The sequence below is a fragment of the Ascaphus truei genome, chromosome 3 (genome assembly GCF_040206685.1).
Source record: "Ascaphus truei isolate aAscTru1 chromosome 3, aAscTru1.hap1, whole genome shotgun sequence".
Classification (NCBI taxonomy): domain Eukaryota; kingdom Metazoa; phylum Chordata; class Amphibia; order Anura; family Ascaphidae; genus Ascaphus; species Ascaphus truei.
In genome coordinates, this window is record NC_134485.1 from 238,042,323 (window position 1) to 238,064,824 (window position 22,502).

Consider the following 22,502-nt stretch of genomic DNA (forward strand, 5'->3'; position numbering starts at 1 on the left):
ATATATTCATGCTGCTTTGTTACCATAGCAGATAGCTGCAAAGGTAAGGAATGATTGTGTATTGATATGTGTGTTTTATTCATAGTGTAGAGGGTCTGCAGAGGGTCTCCGCAGTTGAACCGCTTTGGTTTTAGGTCCGGGGACCCCCTGGTTCCCGAGATACACTCCCCTTTATGGGGTGCTGGTATCCCTCTGCTTTGTTTACATTCCGTGGTCACGTGATCGGGACCTTCAAATGCAAAGGGAAACCGGCACCTCATAAAGGGGCCTGCATTTTGGGAAGCAGGGTGTCCCCGGACCTGAAACCAATGCGGTTCAGCTCCAGAGACCCCCTGCACATGTACAGTATGAATAAAAATGGTTTACAAAATAATTTTTAATGTGCCGATGTTTGCGCGGAGAGAGCGGCGGATCTCTCTCTGCTGCAGACAGATCTCGGCAGGGGACGGCTTCTCGCCAGCTTCTCGCCATGCAGACGTCTTGCCACCGGTTACTAGCCATTTTATCAAATGGTGGTGGCGCATTCATTCGCTAGGGATTCGGCCCTTACAGCATACAGCGAGTTTAACACGCCAAAAACATGGCTAGTTCCAAAACTGGCAAATGTTTTTTTTTGCTGCTTACTGCATAGACCCCATAGAGTTAATCGTCGTTATACATCCCTGTTATAATTAATAGCATGTTCGAATTAGAACACATCCTTGTAAGACTGTGAGCCCTTTGTAATGCATAGAATGCAATATTGTATTAGAGTTGGCTTTTTGTGGATTAAACCTTGGAAATGTTGTGATCTTTGGATTATATTCACACCATCAATTTGAGATATTAGTCGGTAACTTTGTTGTTTGTAATTATTTTTTCCCCCTCAATAATATTCCCTTTTTTCCTGGAGATATATTTTTGTGCAGGTTTTTGTGCAAATTGCTGCCCAGTATATATTTTCAATGCACAATGAAGCCTCATTTATTCACTTTAGTCCACTCCAGTTCAGCACAATGGGTGCATACATTTCTCTATCAGGTTCATTATATACTCTTGTGAGATATATATACACATTTTTATGTTGATGATGTGAATATAACACTCAGATATACTAGTTCCCAGTAACCCATTAAAGCAGCAAATTCAATCAATTGAATAATATATGCTTTTAATTGCACTTGCTATATAAAGTATAGATTAGGGGGGGGTGTTACACTCCTGAGGAAGCCGCTAAGTGATTTGGCGCAACGCGTAGAGTGGACCTCTCAGACAATTGTTGAGAGGCAGGGAGACACACTATTGAGGACAGGCACGCTACGGAAGCCTAATCGGAAGTGACGCGCCATATGAGTAGCCGCGACGGAGCTGAGCAACCTGAGTGTATCCAGGAAGCAGACAGACGAACGCGGAGAGCTCAATCAAGCACAGTGGGCGTCCTAACGAGCCACAGTACTGGGTGATCTCTCCGGCTTTCACAATCAGTATATTATGCTTTTTTAATAGTGCTTTATTGTAAGTGCGCATTTTGAATTGTATAACTATTGAACTTTTACCACATTAATTTGCGCTATGGTGTTTTCCTGTTTTTCTTCATCTCCTTTCCTGCTGAGTTGCAGAGTGAAGTAAAGCCATTCCTGACCATTGAAGTATACACCAAAGTTCACTGTTGTTGCCCTGAATACTACTTCATTCTTGTGAGTAGGACACACAGAAGAGACAAGATTTGAGTCAATTTATTCATATAAGAAAATCATCTGCACTTAGATATTTGCATTGTTGTTTTCTCTCCTTACATGCTCCCCCTGGATTGCGAAAAATCAACTTTCTACATTTGGGGCTAAGTGAAGACCAACCCCACCAGAGGGTTTGAGAAGGGAGTCACAACCTTAATTTTATCACGTTATTCACATAAGTATTTGCACTTTATGAATTTATATTGCACATTTGTTTACTTAGTCACTTTATAGTGAATTAATAAGTTTTGGAGTTTTAGCGCCTTTTTTCACACCATCACTCTGTCTTATTTATTAATCAATACTTTTGCGAGGCTTGCTTTTCTTTTCATACTGTTTTTATTATATGCGCATGCGTGTACGTCTCATTGGAACCTTGTTCACAAAAGGCATCCAGAAAGAGAGGCACATGATGAAGTTCCAGTCTTAGCGAGTCATAATGGACCACAGGCAACATGTCTGTATGAGGGAAGAGGCCCATTAATAACCAAAGCACATTTCAATAAAAAAATGGTATAAGAATTCATATAAAAAAAAGTGACAAAGTCGACAACGGTCAATGAAATATAAATCAAAGGGAGTGACGGTCCTAGAGGGTGGCAGAGTTCTTATAAAAAAGACGCAGCCTGCACCCATCGAGTGGGAAACTCCCCAACAATACTCGGAGTCAGAGAGCGAAACAATTGATCAACACTCCACAAAAATCTGTTTCAGAGTATAACAAATCTGCTGCAGGCGAAACTCCACTCTGCTCTTGTAGAAGTTCGTCGAGATATCACATATTTAGAATACCGCACAGACACCCTGAAATAAAAGTGGGGGAGGTCATTAAAGACCAAGATATCCGCAGCCCAAGACAACGAAAGATTGCGAGTTCAGTAAGAGGAGATTTTGGAACGTCAAGAGGATACAGAAAAGAGATCTTGATGGAATAATCTCAGGATTGGAGGCCTTCCAGAAAAAAATCGCTGTCCCAGATGAATTCCTAGTTAGATGGTTTGGATTCGTATTCTCCAAGACACCCCAATAATTCCGTCAAATGTATCACTATCACAGAGCACTCAGACCTAGACCACCCAACATTGACAAACCCAGAGATGTAGTGCTTCGTCTACATTATTTCAAAACAAAAGAAGAAATATGGTCAATACTACATACATCGCAGAATCCATCCTATTGTTACAGTTTGCAGCTCAAATTGCTGGGAATATTGGCAACTATTTATCAAAAACAGGAAAGTTTTACAAAGACCTTGCACTGCTGGGGAAGTGTTCTAAAGCCTGCTACATAAATCAAAGGATGCTCATTGTGTTAAAACCCATTAAAAATGGCATTAAAAGTTTTTTTTTTTAAATGTTTAGCAAGTATTGCATAAATACTACAGAACTGATTTATATTAAAAAAAATCTAAAAAAAAAAATGTAGGATATTGCATGCAGAGCGCTCCAAGCATGAGCCACAGGTGTCCTGCATGTACGCGCGCGTGGGGGAGGGTGGTGGGGGGGGGTCATTGCGGGTAGTTGAGCGCGCGGGTAAGTATAGGTTTTGTGTTTACCTAAGCACCGATCACGGTTGAGCATGTGTGCATGCGCACACCGCGCACCGCGTGAGCGAGGACTTACATATACCTATATATGTAAGTCCCCGCCGCAAGCGCCGCCCGCTCAGCCTGATCAGCGCCAGCGGGGACTTAGCCAAAGGGTTTATTTCTTGCACTTCTCTGTATCCTCTCTCTCTATAAACATGCTCTGTGGTGTTTAATAAAATATCAGTTGCAATTTTTTTTTTTTGCTATGCAGAAATATTGTTGTCAGGATCTGTTGAAAAATGCCAATTAGTGCCATTTTCCTGAATATGTTTTTATGTACAATATTGCATCAAGCTTTTTTTTTTTTTTTTTGCCCCTTGTTTGGGCACTAAATTGGATTACTATTATGGGTGATAACCCCTTCTTACCAGCAACTTTATAACTTTACTGTGCATTGCAGACCCCTCTATCAATGAAGGTGTTAGACACAGTGTGACAAACAGTTCTGTGCGTAATAGCAGTCCAAATTCACGTTTTATAACAGAAAAGGTAGAATGTTGTGAGCAGAGGAGTAACATTTGTGTGTTGTTGAAAGGAAACCAACTAACCACAATTGTGAAACCAGCCGATCATTTCAGACAATATATAGAAAAGTGCACATTTTTGTTCTGCAGCTGCGTCATTTATTAGATACATTTCTTGTTATTTTTTTTTACACTGTCAATTTAAATATTTCCATTTCCTGCATGTCATCTTGATGAATAGTAACAATATACAATCTTGTTTGAATGTTAAGACGTTTTTACCTTTCAGACTTGGTTCAGTTGTCTCATATGGAGTTTTGGTAGAAAGAGTCATTTTGAGAGCTAAGGTTTTGGAGCAATGAACTGCTTGTGAAAATGAAAGCCTTTGATATTTGCTGTGGAACATAAGGTAGGTAGGTCTGACTCAGAGCTCTTTTAAAAAACCTAGATCCAATCGTACTGTATATGAAATCAAGGTTATTCTTTAGTAATTCCCCTAACATAAATGTTAAATATTATGTTGATAACTGGCTTTTTATTCGTTATTGTATTATTTGGTGGGAGGCACACTGTTTTTTACTGTGTTGTTTCATGTGCTTGAAAACCAGACATTAAGGGGTACATTAGAGGGCCAGACGGACTAAGCTCCTATAGCCTACTTAACCTAACGTAAAGGTTAATTATAATGCCTATCCACTAAATCAAGTAACCTAATGATAACCCAGTGCTACTCCTTAAATAATGTGTTTATGCGCTAGTGCTAAAGATATGCAAGAGTTATTCCCCCGAACATCACAAGAGAGATATAATAGATAGAGAAAGAGACTTAATAGGATGATGATAATGGATATGCAAAGTATTTTTTAATGACTCCTATTAGCATATTTCCCATGTATCTCAGGTGTGTTTCTTTTTTGAGCACAGGTGTCTCTCCATATGTTGTTTTAGGGTATATATACAGGACTTGGAGTGCTACCCCCCACCCCTCATCTATCTATCTCTCTCGCTCTTTACCCCCACCCCCCTTTCTCTCTATCTCCCCTCCCCCTTTTTCTCCCATTCCCTATCTTTCTACTGTCTCTCTCCCCCGACCCCTTCTCCCTCTCCCCCTTTAACTCCCTTTAGATAATACATTAATTAAAGTCAGGTTACTTGAAGCTAACACAAGGTAGTGCTAAATAATGCAATGTTAACTCTATCCTAATAATGAGCTGTATGTAAGTAAGTAGTATAATTAGCTTAGTGTATCCACATTAAACTCTGGGAAAATAACTTCTGTTTGCTATTTAGGTAACCTGATGTTATTTGCCCTGATTTAATGCAGCTTAGTGCATCAGTTGGTAGTTACAATAGTAAACCCACAGGATTTTCTATGGGCTATTGCTGTTTTGTGAATAACTCCTTAGTTTGTTTAAGACCATCAGAGATAATTTGTTGTTCTCTAATTGTATCTATTCTACAGAAAATGAACGGGTGTCTGAGGGATGATAGGCATTCTCTTGTGTCCCACGTCAATAATAAGGTAACCAGAGTTGTATGTTTCCTTGGACTATGCTATGTGGTATATAGATGCAAATTGGAGTCTACTAGCCTGCCTAAGCCTGTCTGAAACATTAAAAAGATAGAGGACATGGAACTGAAGGAAGTGCACTCTATAGAGCACAAGTGACTGACTAATGACTGAGACAGTTCCCACTTCAGAAGCAATTGGCAATGGATTTTGAGCTGCCTCTAGAAACACTTGCATACAGTAGGCACCTATTCCAGTACATTTGGCCAAAAAAATGAGCGGTTAGTTCAGTTGTTAAATGGCAAACATTTTTGCACATTCATATTCTCCATCGTACATTTCTTGAATAATTAGCAGAAATATCTGCGATGTAAATAGCAAGATATGTATACATCTGTTTACTAGCCTTAAATGTTAAGATTAGAATTATGCCAACATTTATTTTTTTATCCCATGAATACTGCGTTTACTGTGACAATCTAAGCCGGCGATTTTTTTTAGTGAAGTTTTTTTTTTTTACATTGTATGGATGCAGGGGGTCTCCGGAGCTGAACCCCACTATTTTAAGCTCTGTGGACCCCCTGCTTCCAGAGATACTTACCTCCATAATGGGTGCCGGTAGTTGCTCTGCTCGGATACCGGGGATCACGTACTGGCCGCTTTAAAAAAATCCCGCACCCTACAGGCCAATAGGAATCCGTGATGTCATTGGTGTGGCTTCCTATTGGCCTATGTAAGGCGGGAACTTTAAAAGTAGAAATATATCTGGCACACATCTTACTTGAATGAATAGGATAAATAGCCGGTGCTCGCTGGACCATGGGATGTCCTGCAGGTCCCATGTATAGGCACAGTAGAAAAGAAGATCCTGGCACTCGGTCTTTGCAAAATGAAGATTTAATCACAATCAAAAAGTCCAACGTTTCAACTGCACATGCAGTCTGTCTCAAGGTGAGGGCTATGATTAAAAACAAACACAAACAGAGCCCAGTGCTACATCCAATGGCACAAATACACAGTGAAATACCTATATATTCTCTTGTAAAAAGGGTTATTGAAGGAACCTTTGCCCTGCCAAAAGGGCTTGAGGCCTTGTGACTGGATATGAACACACAGCACTGCACTGCTGCAGACTCCCCGGGAAGCTTTGACACGCCCTGACACTGTTCTCTCCAATCTGATAAATGCACAGATCCAGGAAACGAAAGAACCAATACACAGACAGTGTTTCAATCCTTCTGTCTCAGTTTATTAAGCATAGGGAAAAGATTTTTATACAGAAAAAAAGAATGGTTTGATTAGAGGCGTAATGTAGGTGTAACCTGGGTGTGGCTTGGGTGTGGTTTAGATTAGAGGCATGATTTATGGGCAGAACATATTAGTGGAATGATTTTGGGGCGTAATTCTCCCTATACAGGCACTGTCTAAATACATAGCCCATTCATTGTCTGTTATCAAAAAACCTTGAATTTCTCTAGCAACTTTGTTAGACGATCCTGCCTCTCTCAGAGAACCAGTTTTATTCTTTACTGACTTAAACAGCAGGAAACTGACAACACAAAAAGTATCTTAGCATATAAAGTATCTTAGAAAAATCCTGAGCAAAGAGGAAATGTAATTTGGCAGAAGCTGAATACATTAGAAATTATATTTCAGCAAAAGCTGACTACATAATCTTAACAGGTTTTTACAGACAAAATGGATGGTTTAACACAGATGCAGTATCTGGCCTTACCTACTGTCCCTAACAATTCCCTCCTTATTGTTCTCTAAAGAACAATACCCTTACTTGGTACTCTTCTTTATTACTAGGGCCTTGTAGTGACCAATAGAGTCATATATATATATAAAATTAAACATTTCTGCAGATAAGGAAAATTGCTTACATCTCAATACGTCACATAATTTAAATGTCAGAATTTGTTAGAATTGGTGGGAGCTAATTTCTGCTAGGAGCGACTGCACAAACATCCTTCTTGCACGCATCTTTCATACTGCATTTATTCAGAATGGCAAAACGGACAAAATGTGTGCTATGGTCAAAATGGCTGACTTGTGATCCTTTCCTTGTGGTTGACTCACGGCCCTTGGTGACCTCCCACCTTCCTCATATCCAGTCTTCTCAGTCTGCCCATATCCATAAGAGCCAGTCTATTTAAAGAACAGTTAACCATTTCATAGTCCTGCTCGACCAAGATTTCCAAGTTATGCATAACTTCATTCCTTTCCGGCCATTATATCAGCCCAGTTGATTTCTTCTTCGGTCTCTTCTTCTGGGGGACTGCCGACATCTTCATCATTGAAAAGAGGCATAGCATCAGTGGGGGTTGCAACGCACTTCTGGATCAGAGTTTACTGTACGTAACACATACATAGAGAGTAATGAGTAGGACAGACACACATACAAAAGCATTTGCTAGCTTCGCTCAAAGCAAATCAATCCAACCACCAAGTCCCAATGGTTCCTGAATCCTGGATAAATACACAACATTGCGCTTTAACTAGGGCGCATACATACCCATCCCTTTGAGGTTAAAATATAGTCTAGAGCTATTCCATTCTGTAGGGCCATTAATCTAAACTAAACCTATTCTTGGTTAAATGAGTAAATGGCTGTGGTTGTATGATTGAGATATCTAACCTGTCATACAGTAACCCAACTCCTACATTTGGGAATAAATTCCCCGAAACTTGTTCTTCCCATGGACTACTTTTTAGCACTTGTGTATTGGGTGTCTCTCTTTTGTTTCCAACTCTACCTGTGAGCAATTAACATAACCGTGTGTTTGACTGATAAAACATTCTCCCACAGGGATATCATTCTGCAGGGAGATTCTATAAATCTATAAATCCAAACAATATAAACAGAGCTAAACAAATAATACCTCATACTATTTTTGTCATCCTTATGGGACGCCACTTACACAAACATAATGGAGCATACATTGTAACTGAAAAATAATAAAAACCTGTAAAAATAAAAAGTTCAAAGTTCGTGTGTTGAGGCCTGGACTTTTGCCTGTGAGTATTATGCCCATCAAAACACTAATTTGCAGGCACTTTGTCTTTGTCTATATTAGCTGTTTGTGCCGAGGCTGGCACTATTTTGACGTACGTGATGTGTATCCATGATGATAAGCAAACTTTTACTGCAATGCTGGTGGGGAATAGTATTTAAATGGATTTTTCATCTGGGATGAAGAGCGTGCTTGCGTAGAAAATGCTTGACCATTAACCCGTCTCGCGTAGGTGCACTTTCGGCTTTGACCTGTGCCTAGAGAGACTCAAAAAATATATTAGTTGCATGCAATACTTATTAGTTGTTTTATTACCAATAACATGGTCCTTAATTAGTTCCTTTGAACTACTGATAGTCATAATTCATCCCATAAGTATCTATTAGGGAGATAATTTATACCTAGAAATAAATTAATCAACACTATCCTGTCTGCAGGCCATATCCCTAAGACCTGGGAAACTGCCAGAGTTGTCCCAATCTTCAAAAGTGGGGACAAAAACACTGTCTCAAACTACAGGCCAATCTCACTTCTCCCAATACACACTTGCTCTCATTCATACCTAACTGCCATCTGCCATCTCCTCTGATGCAAATGTTGTCAACCTTTTAGTCATTTAATACTAACTAACCTTAAAACTTGCCCCACAAATCAAACATCCCAACAGCCTGCACTCATGGCTATTGTCCCACACCCACACTCACTCCTGGCTTTCACCTCAAACACTCCACTGTAACTATTCTGCTAAAAATGTGAAATGCCTTGTATATAAAGTATACCCTGCTCACTTATGCAACTGCACTTGCAACAATGCATTACCTGTCCTTTAACTCTATGTCCAGGACACCCAAAAATGAATAAATGGTTACAAAATTATAAAGTTGGCAGATATGATATATCCCTCAACATAGGGACGGCTTTCTACCTGCTTTGCTGTGACATCTGCAAAGGTATTTTTTAATGAGAGCCCGTCAGCCCTGTTAGTATGGCAGCAACCTTTATTACTGCAAGAGCCCTTGGAGTTAACATTGCTTCAAATAAATTCTGAAGCTGCTGTGCATTGTGTATTATTTACAAACATATCAAGTTCTGGAACCTCTATAGGAATCTCAAAGAGTCCTTCAATAACCTATGTATCTCCCCTCCTTTGTTCATATATTATCTATAAACTTATGTGAACAAAGATATAAACATAGTTATGAAAACAGTAGTGGCTAAAGTGTTGGTTGCTTTATATAGCAAAATTAAACTGGTAAATAGATTTGTATGTGTAGTGACTAAAAAGAAAATATATATATACTGCTTGTGGTAAAAGAAAAAGCCTGTAGTAGGTCTTTTAATAACGGTGGCATCTACAATAGGGAACCTGTAAATATAAGAAAAACCTTGAAATCTTAAGCAGAAGATTTCCTTTTAAAATAGACAAATGATTTTGCATAGGACTCCACACTAATTTTTTGTAACTCTTTGCGAAGTGCCGAGCACAAGGCCAGATTTTACTTTTAAAGACACTCCAACTTAAAAAATAATTTTTTCGGGCAAACAGCAGCTTGTTCCAGGCATTTCACAAAAAAACCTTGAGCAGTACAGATAGCAGATAACGGGTTTCGCCATCTTATACATATTAATTGCTGGATTAATCCCTCACGCAGGGGATTGGGACATTAGTTTAATGTTAAAAATGAAGCTTCCTACACAGTCCTAAAACTACAATTTGTATGGCCTTTCAAAAATAAAATAACGGGACTTTTATATAGACGAGGTTAGATGACTTCTAAACACCAAATCTATGCCAACAAGAGCATGCAACATTCTTCCACTCATTCCTCTGAATGCCTTCTGAAAGAAATCTCATACTCTTGCAAACTTCCTTAACTACAAATGTATGCTATCCTGTTTCAAATTTATGCTATCCTGCTATCCTGTATAGGTCACCGTACAAATTACGATATTTAACTCACTAAAAACAGAACAGTAGATGTTATGTCCTAAGTATTGATATTAGTTAAATAAATGGTGAAAAAATGAACCCTTCATTCAAGCCCAATGGGCTCTGTGTTTTTAGTTTGAAGATCCATTTGCACTCTTTTTGCAATAGGTGTTTATTCCAATCCCCTTTGCGTGGTCCTAGGGGTATTAGTTCAATTCCTACAAATTGTAATGATTTGCAGTTCCCATGATGTATACCTTTTAACATGCCTAGAGACTGGTGTTTCATGGTTATTGCGTATAGATCCTAAATGTTCCAGGATACGCACCTTAAGTTCTCGATAGGTCTTTCCCACTTAAATTTTGTCACAAGTGCATTTGATTAGATAAATAACACCTCTGCTAGTACAGTTAATGAAATCCTTGATCTTGTATATATTTTGTTTGTTAGTGTCAGTGAACGTTTTTGTTGAGGGCATGAAAACACAGGCTTTACATCGGCCGCAGGGGAATGAACCCTGTGGTTTATGATTTAGCCAGGTCCTTGTAGGGACCGGTTGGTAATGGCTTTGAACAACTCAATCTTTAATATTCTTTGATCTTCTGCTGGTAAATGGTGGAGATTTATGAAGTACCTCAGCTAGGTCCTCATCCTCTGTCAATAGATGACAGTGTTTATTAAAAATACGTCTAAGATCGTTCCAGTGTGTGTTGTATGTGCTAATGAAGCAAATCACTTCCTTGGTAGCTCCCCTTCTCCTATTGTGGGTTATAAGTGTATCTCTCTGTGTGTGGAGTGCTCTTTGATAAGCTTTTCTCACCATTCCTTTACCATAACCTCTTTCATAGAACCGTTCACTCATTGCCTCCGCTTTCGATACAAAGTCAGATGTAGTGGAGCAGTTGCGTCGAAGTCGGAGGAACTGGCCAGTTGGAATATTTTTTATGAGGTGGTCAGGATGATGACTATCAGCTTTTAATAAGCTATTAGTAGCTGTTGGTTTTCTGAATATAGTCGTTTCTAGGTATCCATTTGTACCTCTTCTGATTGTGATATCCAGAAAATCAATGCTGTTTTTATCAGCTTGCATAGTTAATTTCAAATTGCACACGTTGTTATTAAGTTTCTCCACAAATTCACATAGGAGTACCTTTGTTCCTCTCCACAATAACAGGATATCATCAATGTAGCGGACCCATAATAAAATGTGATCCGCATACATCTCCAGGGCATCGCTGAAGACCACAGTTTCCTCCCACCAGCCGAGGTATAAATTGGCATAGGTGGGAGCACATGTGGTCCCCATTGCGGTACCCTGGATTTGATGATAGTACTTTCTATTAAATATGAAAAAAATACTACTTAGTGTAAAATCAAGTAGTTTGATGATGAAATCGTTGTGTAGTTTAGCTTCCATATTTCTTGATCTTAGAAAGAATTGTGTAGCTGCTAGGCCTATTTTGTGTGGAATGCTGGTGTAAAGATTGACTACATCCAGGCCAACCAAATAGGTCTTTTCATCAATTTGTGTACGTCATCAATTTTGAGTAAGATATCCTTGGTATCTTTTAAATGTGAAGGAAGGGAACTAACGAACGATCTTAGGAATTTGTCAAGATAAACACTGGCATTAGAGGTAACATTACTGATCCCCGATACTATCGGTCTCCCTGGTGGCGGTAACAGTCCTATATGTACTTTGGGGAGATGATAAAAGGTCGCTATCCTTGGATGGGGTAGAAAAATAAAATCGTGTCCTGTTTTGGTAATTACTTTATGTTGAAGTCCCTCTTTCAAAATTAGTTTGAGAACATCTTGAAAGCTCTCTGTTGGGTCATTGGCCAACATTTTATAACAGTTTTTGTCACTTAAAAGCTTAGCACATTCCAGGAGGTAATCTTCCTTATTCATAATAACTGTATTGCCCTCTTTGTCAGAGGGTTTAATGATTATATTAACATCTGATTCTAAATCTTTAAGTGCTTCTATTTCCCTAGGTGAGATATTGTGATTTGCCCGTGTATGTTTCTGTTCAATATCATTTGTAACCAGTCTAGTGAATTCGTCTACATTTGTATATGTTTCCATAGCTGGTATGAATTTTGATTTGTTTCTGACATCTGTAAACGGTCCTTCACCTGCTGGTTTTTCACTTTCTTTCAATAAATCACCTAATAGACGTATAGTCATCCGATCAATATGATCATAACCTTCCATTGGTGTATTTAAGTTGTCTTTTTTTCACGCCTACTATGGAATTTATGTAAAAGAAGTTTCCTTGAGAAAAGATTCAGAGCTTTAATGCACTCAAACTTATCGAGGGTGTTAGTGGGACAGTAAGACAAACCTCTCCCTAAAACAGCAATATGTGCTGGGGAAAGTATCTTATCTGATAGATTTATTATCTGCGTTGTCTCCTTGTCCTCCATGTTCCCCTCCCCCTGCTCTGTGATCTGTAACCCCAATGCTCCCGATCTCTTAGTTGATCTAGATGTGCCCCCTCTCCTTGTTCTCTTCCTCTGTGATTTGTGTTTGGGGGGCCAGTTGGATCTAAAAAATCACCATGGGGTACTGTGTTCGAGCGATGGTCAGTGTATGTATTTGGGGTATGGTTTGCTTCAGGTTCCATGTCGCTATTTTCCCATTCGGGAGAGGAATCTCCAGTTTTGGAGTATCCTCTACACGAAGGGGGAAAGGAACGTTTTGCTTTTTTGTGGAATATTTTTCCCTCTTCAAAATCTTTGAAATCACGTTGATACTTACGTTGTTTACGATCAATGATGTCTGCTTTCAGTTTCCCAATATTATTTTTCAATGTTTTGTCAAGACTCTCAAATTCTGTATGTTCCTTCCAGGTGTGTGCCAAGCTAAGTGACTCCTTTATTGTCGTATTGATTTTCTCTAATTTTTTGGTCTCAAAATCAATCAGGAATTTCATCAATCTTTCTGAACAGTCTAACAGAATCTTAGACCAGCCTTTGAGAAAGCCCTCATCTGTGATGAGGTGTGAAGGGGTTAATGATACTCGTAACCCTCTTGGTACCAGTTTTTCAGATATATATATATTTTTCTAGGCTAGTTATTTCCCACCAGGTTTTAGTCTGTGTGGTAAAGAGTTTGTCTAGTTCAGAGAAATATTTCTTAATATCTGGTTGGTCTGTAGACTCATTCACTATTTTGTTGGAAAAAACATTTTGTGCTTCTGTAGTCCATTCTTCAAAATCTGGTTGATGTGATAATACGCCTGACATTACTTCAGAGAGTACTACAACGTCCACTGAGACTAATACTGTACTTATAAAGAGCTATACACTTATCAACAGGTCATGTATTAAGAAGCAATGTGATAAACGAAACAGATCAAGGAGATCCAGTAGGCTAAATCAACAATAGGAAAACGTAATCACAGCTCTACCTTAGTAATCCTAAATATACAAGGGGTGGTGGTGCATGGGGAATACAATATATGTTTACAAAATGATCAAGAAGTGATCAAAAAAAGATTCCCACTTAATTGCACTCAGCCTAGTAGTCATAGTTGGATATAATAGTAGCAATATCCTGCATTTATAATGCAAACACCAGGGAGGTAAATACAAAAATAATAAAATTTTATTTAAACTCTTCTATATGAAAATAAATACACACAAAAAATGTTTTAAAACCTAAAGCATGCCTATTATATACACAGTACACACCAAATCGTGTACACATGAATCCCCAAATGGTAATTGGATACACGTGTGTTATAGCTGAATCAATCACTGATATCAAGTTAGTAATCTTTAACATGTGATTGGGGTAAGTACACATGTGTCAAACATAGGAAGCAGGAGGAATATACCCAACCATACGGCTTAATATGAGAAGGTAAGTGTAATCATACGTGTATTGATCGCTAGGGGACAGAGTGTACATCCAAATAATGTCCTGTCGATAGCAAATCAAGGTAAGTGTCAACCAAAATTAGATCTCACAAAGTATATAAGGTAATACTGTTATGCGCAAGTGTAACCATCATAAGTATACATAGCTGGACTAACATATGGTTATAGCATACACGTGAGGCGTTAATTCCCTCTTGGCATATATTTATGCTGTAATGGTGAGACTACATGTGATTGAGTCAAACGTTTGTGCATTATAAGGTGAATAAAGATCAATACAACCGTTTATCTGCTTTCGTGTGTCTATTGCTTTTTCGGCATACTGTGTATCGCATGCAGCTCCTAACTGGCTGACGTCATCAGTCAGTGCATCGCCAGATTGCCCGACAGCTGTTTCGCGCCGTAAACCGGCGCTTCTTCAAGGGGAGGAGTGTACCTGCACTCCTAGCGCTGGAGCTTATATACCTCCCCTGGGGGCGGGGCTTAGGGTTAGTCTAATGAATATTCATATTCCCGTTATGTCCCGTTTTAGAGCTGATCATGATCAGACCTCTTAATAGTAGCATCCAGTATGATGCTAAATAGTATGTATGGAATAATACATGTCCTTATAACAAGTGTCGGCTCTCATTTTCTATGTCAAAACACTAATGATGAAATGAACATTACAGACCATAGGACTCTGACCTATCTCTAGCTTCTCCCACTTTTCTCTCTACTCCTCCCCTCTCTTCCTTTATAATCCCTGTCTGTCCACCTCTTCCTCACTCTGCATAGTTCCTGTTTCCCTGTGTGTACCTGACCTATGCTGTGTTCCATCTGTGCTCCTGTGATTACCTGCTCCTGTGTTACTTTGGATTTCCCTGGCTTTGACCTCTGCTTACCCTCGACTACTCTGCTCTCTGGTACCCCTTTGAACCCTGCTCCGCATACGACTCCGCTGACTTCTGGCTTCCTAGGACCTGGCTTGCCAACTGACGACTCTACCCTCTGGATCCCTGGACATTGGCAAACGGACACGACTATTCTCACGGACATTCCCCAAGCGTTGCAAGTATACACTAACAACTCTTCCAACAGGCCCAGCAATGCTATACCACACTCTGGGCTTGCTCCCACTGCTGTGGGTGTGTGGTATCATACCTTTCCTACCTCAGTACTGGGGTCTAGCTTGGTCTGCCGGGCATACAGGCGTGACATTATACAGAGCCCAACAAACGCAGACCCCCCTGAGATGGGTACAAGTATTACCATAGAGGCCTTACGCTTTGTTAGCGATCAGCTGTTCATGGTTTCCCAGCAATTAGCCATCTTCACCCGTCAGGAGGGTTCCACGGCTTTTTCGCCAACAATGGCCAATACTTACGCCAGTCCTGGTTCACGGATTCCCTCTCCGAATCGCTACGATGGGAACCCCCTCAACTGCCGCGGGTTCTTAAACCAATGTGAGGTGCAGTTTGAGATGTCTCCCTCTCTGTTTCCTACTGGCCATGCTAAAATTGCTTATATTTACACCCTACTCACCGGAGACGCCCTTGCCTGGGCCTCTCCCTTATGGGAGCGTGGAAGCGAAATAACGCAAGACTATACCTTATTCAGACGTGAATTCCAACTTGTGTTTGATACCCCTGCAAGGCACGAGACAGCTGCCTTCTCCCTCTTCCATGTTTCCCAGGGTCGAAATTCAGCTGCCAAGTACGCCATCGTATTCCGTACGCTGGCGGCCGAAGTCCAAATGAATGATGAGGCGCTCGCAGCCGCGTACTGGCACGGACTCTCTGATATGCTGAAAGATGATCTGGCTACTCATGCCCGACCTACGTCCCAGAAGGAACTCATTACCCTGAGCGTACGCATGGATCAGCGCACGCAGGAGCGACGACACGAGAGACACTGTTCCCGTTCTTCTCCCTCTGTTGTTTCTCACAGGTCAGTCGCTACCCCTCTCCTGGCCCTGGAGGCTTCAGAACCTATGCAGGTCGGCAGTCAACAACTCCAGGCAACCAAAAGAGCGCGTTGGCATCTGAACAGGCTGTGTTTCTACTGAGCTTCCTCGGAACATCGTCTCCAGAATTGTCCCTTGAAGCCGGGAAACGGGCACACCCAGTAAAGCTAGAGGGGCTTCTACTGGGTACTGTCTCTCCTAACCCCTCTCTTTCCAAGGCTCTCCCAAAGAAGCTGATGCTACCAGCCACGCTGGAGGGTCCCAACCTTGTCGTAAAGGTCGAAACGTTCATAGATTCCGGATCGGGTGGTAATTTCCTGGACCAGCAGTTTGCAGTGGAGAATCAAATCCCCATGGTCAGCGAGGAAGAGCCCAGTTGGCCTTGAGGCTATCGACGGATGACCGCTCCAGCCGGCTTTCATCATCTGGGAGTCTATTCCTCTTACCTTGACCCTGGCTGATGGTCACAAGGAGGTAATTGTCTTTGACGTTTTCCAGTCTCCTTCCATACAAATTATATTAGGATTGCCTTGGCTTCAACTCCACAATCCGTGCATTGATTGGTCCGGTACCTTGCACATCCAGTGGCCCTCGTCCGCAGATACTACGCCAGCAGATCCTCCCGTGGTTGTGCTTGCTGGTCTGGACTCCATACCCGCTGATCGTTCGTCCCTGCCTGCCGTGTACCATGAGTACCTGGACGTGTTCAACAAGGTACAAGCAGAGGTCCTCCCTCCTCATCGCCCATACGATTTCCCCGTCGACCTTATTCCTGGGACTGTCCTGCCAAAGTCTAAGTCTTATCCACTCTCCATCCCGGAGACCGAGGCCATGACAACTTATATTCAAGAAAACCTAGAAAAAGGTTTCATCCGCAACTCCACCTCTCCTGCCGGTGCTGGGTTTTTTTTTGTGAAGAAGAAGGATGGATCTCTAAGGCCATGCATAGACTTCCGCGTACTCAATAAGATCATGGTGAAAAACAGGTATCCGCTTCCGCTCATTTCTGTACTGTTCGATCTTCTCCAAGGGGCCTCTATTTTTTCAAAACTGGACTTAAGGGGTGCCTATAATCTCATTCGCATAAGGGAGGGAGACGAGTGGAAAACAGCATTTAACACACGTTCTGGACACTATGAATACCTTGTTATGCCCTTTGGGCTGTGTAACGCCCCGGCCGTATTTCAGGAATTTATAAACGACATCTTCCGTGACGTTTTGGGAACTTTTGTCATTGTCTATCTAGACGACATCCTTATTTTTTCTAAAGATCTGGAGGAACACATTCAACATACCAAACTTGTGCTCTCCAGGCTTCGTTCTAACCGTCTTTACGCCAAGATGGAGAAGTGTTTGTTTCACCAGGCTTCCACGGCCTACCTAGGCTATATCATCTCCAGCCAAGGTTTCTCCATGGACCCAGAGTAGCAGAAGGCGGTCCTCGATTGGCCACTCCCTAATTCGCTCAAGGCTGTGCAACGTTTTCTTGGCTTCGCCAATTATTACAGGAAGTTTATCAAAAACATTTCTTCCATTGCCCTTCCCATTACAGCTTTGAAAAGAAGGGCGCCGACGTCTTATCCTGGTCACTAGAGGCCATCGCAGCGCTTGAGACTCTCAAGAAGGCGTTCGTGTCTGCTCCCATCCTTCGTCATCCGGCTAGCTCCCTCCCCTTTACTTTGGAGGTTGACGCCTCAGACGTAGGAGCTGGCGCAGTTCTGTCCCAGAGGACATCGCCCCAAGAGAAACTGCATCCTTGTGGTTTTTGTTCACGGAAATTTTCAGCAGCAGAAAAGAATTATGATGTCGGTAATCGTGAACTTTTGGCCATTAAGTTGGCTCTCCAGGAATGGAAAACATACTGGACACCTAACAAGCACCTATAGAACCCCCAAAATAACCACAACATATATGAGTGTCACAGAGGAGTGCTACTGAGCATGGCAATATATATACCATGTATGAGTTTCACTGGATGTGCACTGAGCTCTGTCTGTGTTTTATGTTCTGTCTCTGGTTTTAAATATATATCTCCAGGAATGGAGACATCTTTTAGAGGGTTCCAAAGAACCAATCGCCATTCCCACTGACCACAAAAATTTGTTATATATTGAGGGTGCCCGTCGCTTGGGCTCCCGCCAGGCTCGCTGGTCACTCTTCTTTTCCCGCTTCAACTACACCATCTCTTACATTCCTGGTACCAAAAATGTTAAAGCGAACGCCCATTCTCGTCAGTTTGCCTCTGAGACCGAGGCTAAGGAAATCTCAGAACCTATTCTCCCGGCCAAGTGCATAGTCTTGGCTAACAACTTTGATGTATTGGACGAGATCCACAAGGCACAAGCACATATTCCTAGCAGGTTCAGGGTACCAGAAGGATGTCTCTATGCGGCTCCACATTTCCACCATAAAGTCTTACTCTGGGGTCACTCCTCTAGAGCAGTTGGTCATCCAGGCTTCAAGAGGACAGCTGATCTCATTAAACAGACTTTTTGGTGGCCTAAGATAAATCAAGATATTCTCAATTTTACTTCCGCCTGTCCCGTATGTGCCCAGAGTAAAACCCTCCATCATAAGCCTTCTGGACTTCTGCTACCCCTTCCCATTCCTGAACAACTATGGAAACACATTTCGATGGACTTAATCGTTGAACTGCCTGTGTCCAAAGGGATGAACACTATTTTGGTCGTGGTTGATAGAATTTCAAAGCAGGCTCACTTTATTCCCCTCAAGGGCCTTCCCAACTCGGCCACCTTGGCGGATGTCTTCTCCAAAGAGATCTTCAGGCTGCATGGCGTTCCCATTTCTATCGTCTCAGACCGTGTGTCCCAGTTCATCTCAAAATTCTGGCGAGCTTTCTCTCAAAGATTGGGTATCTCCCTCTTGTTCTCCTCTGGATATCATCCACAAACCAATGGGCAAACTGAAAGGATGAACCAAACTCTCGAACAGTACCTAAGGTGCTTCATTTCTGACTCACAAGATAACTGGGTGGATCTTCTACCATGGGCCGAATTTGCCATTAATTCCTTAACTCAGGAGTCTCCTTTCTTCATCAACTGTGGCTTTCATCCCAGTAGTCTCCCTCTCTCACCTTCTCCTTCTGGTGTTCCGGCAGCCGACTCTCATATCACCAACTTCAAGAATCCTGGAAAAAGATTCTCAAGTCCTTACGGTCTGCGGTGGCCAAGCAAAAGACCAAGGCTGATCGTCACCGCCAAAAAGGTCCTTAGTTCAAACCTGGTGATCTGGTCTGGCTGTCGTCCAAAAATATTAGGCTCAAAACTCCTTCACCCAAACTGTCTCCTGGATTCTTGGGTCCATTCAAAATCCTAGAGAAGGTTAATCCTGTAGCCTATCGTCTCGATCTTCCCCCCTCAATGAAAATTCCGTCGGTCTTTCACGTTTCCCTCCTTAAGGAATTTGTGTCCAGCCCTAATTTCCCGGATCCCTCTCGGAGACCTAGTCCAGTATCCACCCTGGGTAAACAGGAGTACGAGATACAGTCTCTCATCGACTCGCGTATCTCCAAAAAAGGACTTCAATTCTTAGTACACTGGAAGGGCTACAATCCTGAGGAACGCTCCTGGGTACCGGCACATCACGTCCACGCCCCAAGGTTGCTTTCCCAGTTTCACCAGAAATTCCCCCTTAAGCCGTGGTTGGATCACTCAGAGATTGATCCTCAAGGGGGGGGATACTGTGATGACTCAGGAGATTCCTTCCTCTCCTTGTCCCTCTCTCCCATCTCCTGTTACCCTTTCCACTCCTTCCCACTCCTCTCCTTCACCTTCTACCTCTCTCCCCTTGCCGCAGCGCGTTCCCCGCAGGTCTCGCATACTCACACGCTCCCTTAGCCTCGGCTTTGATCCTCCCTGCTCACTTTCCCCCGCGGTAGCTCCTTTACCTTCCCCTGTGGTGCCATGCATCCCGTTGCCTCCTCCTCGCGTGGTGCCTGTGGCACAGCACTCTGCGCACCTGGTGCTTCTTGATAAAGTTCCTTTGAACGAAACGCGTTGAAGGTTTGCTGCTGTCCCACACCATGAATTGTTAAATAAAGGACTTCTTTTTCTGCAAGACCTGCTCCTTCATTACTGCTGTGCGCTGCACACCCTGGCTTTAGAACCCAGTTTGCCCTGGGGCAGGGGAATAAAAATACAGTAATTCCCTCTAAATGTGGGAATAGGATAACCAAGGGACGTACCTTTTGTTTGTGAATCAGGGGAACATATGTATTATCAGTACATTTCTGGTTAACCCCTCACTTCCCAGATGGTGGAAGGGGGTGCCTAATGGGGGTGACCCCTTTATTACTCATGTAGCACCCCTCCCCCATAACACTCATTAAGTGCTGATGGGAATCGTCACAGCACAATAATGCAGTGTTCTGTTTTAGGCTGGAAAGGGCATTGCGTTAACTATAATGGAAGTTAGTGCTAATGATATGCAAAATTAGTGTTTCCCCTAATCACGTGTATCCACAATGGTCCGTTAAATTTAACACAGGGGTTTAACATTATGTTAGTTAGGTCACATCCAGACCTGGAAATAGGGCTTTTTTTCAGTATCTGGATGGGTGCAACACCAATTTAGGATTACTTACCGCGTTATATCATTCCCCTTTCCTCTCTTTTTTTTAACATTAGTTAAACACCTATTCAGGGTCTGGATGAGAGCATTGCCACCTTTAGGTAACATTGCCTTAAAGCCATGTTATTTGACCTCAGGGATAATAATGACCCTTAATGATTTCGATAATGACGTTATTACTTAGATGAAAATGTCCTAAAGAGGAGTATGGTGCTCTAAAGAGTTTAAGGCACTATATGATTATTCATATATTTAGATCATGCATAGTTTTCCAATTGGGAGGAGCGCTGTGATACTCGAGAAAATATGAAAAAAGAAACAATATAATAGTGGAGATGGTAATATAAAATGATCAAAAAACATTCTCTGCAATGGTTGTACTCACAAATGGTAAGATAAGATAGATGTATCAGAGACCCATCTCTCTCTGATAAGAGCCCTTTAATTGATGCCCTCTTAGAAAAATATAATAGTTGTAGTTCTGGAAGCTTGTGGTGTATGTAGATCGTATAGATACTCAGAGTATCTCCCAAGGAATATAGAGAGAGAAAAGAGATCATACCATGTAAAGTGCCCGTAGGCGCAAAATGCATAGGCGGTTTCTATTTTTGTACCTCCATGCACTTGACCTAATCAATTTTTTTATTAGAGTTCACTCTCTTTCATTCAGGTGGTGGTGCACCGCATCTTCATTTCTCACCTCTGAATCAGGACCACAATGTCTGTCTGCAGCATCATGATTAAATAATGTATGAATAATGCATAATTAACTGAATAATCTATCAATCACTTGACTGACTTTAATCAAGGTTTTGCAACGTGAAAATGTACCACCAGTCTTTCATATTTTCAGCTCAATAATAAAAAAACCCAGCTGATCTTGTGTATGACATTTAATGATATACCATGTGTGTGTACACATGTGTATGTGTCAATATATGTATGTATATATATATATATATATATATATATATATATATATATATATATATATTATATATATGTATGTATGTGTATATATATATATTTATATATATATATATATATATATATATATATATATATATATATATATATATATAACATCTCCTTCAACAAACAGGATACTGTGTTAGACATTGACTATACTTGTTAAATGTCGATTATAAAACAGCAAGGTTTTGTCACCAACTGCTCCGTGCGTGTAGGTCAACCACTACTTTTCTAGGGATTTCATTAACAATGAACATCAGGTACGGATTAAGTGAAATAGCAAAAAATCCATACTGCTAATTCTCAGAAAATTTACCACTAAACCACGCTTCCTGTGACATTAAATGTGAGACAGAACGCATGCTTGTCATTCAAAAGTTTCAAAAAAAACATTCTCATCTAAAAAACACAGAATTGCAGATTACACTCATTTCTGAACTGGTATATTAATGATGTACCTGACATACTGTATAAAAAAATATGTACCAATGTACACTGCAGGTTAAGAATGATGTATTTTAACAAAAAGTATCCTACATTTATTCTTATTCTTAGGAGAAATAGTTGTTATATTTTTGTCTATTATTATTTTTGTTTGGATCTCCCAGTGGGTACTGTATGAAAGCTTGAGGGAATATGCAATTAAAAATTAATATTATACATTCTGATTTGTAAATGTAGCTCTTATCCTAACAATGAAATCATCTTAAAATCCAAAGTTCAGCCTCCCTTCAAACACACCAACATACCACCCTTGTCGCAGTGGTTTTTAGTTTTTAAAAGGGCTCTAAAACAAAATGGGCAAAAATAAAACTTACTCCTGAAGTTCACAGTTAATTATGTAATAAAGATTACAATTAGAAAATACAATCTTTTTATAGGGA

General features: G+C 41.1%; 1 protein-coding gene across 2 annotated transcripts in view; it reads left to right on the plus strand.

Annotated features, from left to right (window-relative positions):
- Positions 1 to 4,002: 4,002 nt before the first annotated feature.
- IL18RAP (interleukin 18 receptor accessory protein) overlaps positions 4,003 to 22,502 on the plus strand; it is an 86,635-nt gene continuing 68,135 nt past the window's right edge. For both annotated transcript variants that reach the window (XM_075590420.1, XM_075590421.1), the window contains exons 1-2: positions 4,003 to 4,176; positions 5,230 to 5,289. The gene's annotated coding sequence lies outside the window, so the exon portion shown is untranslated. The remainder of the gene's footprint in view (positions 4,177 to 5,229; positions 5,290 to 22,502) is intronic.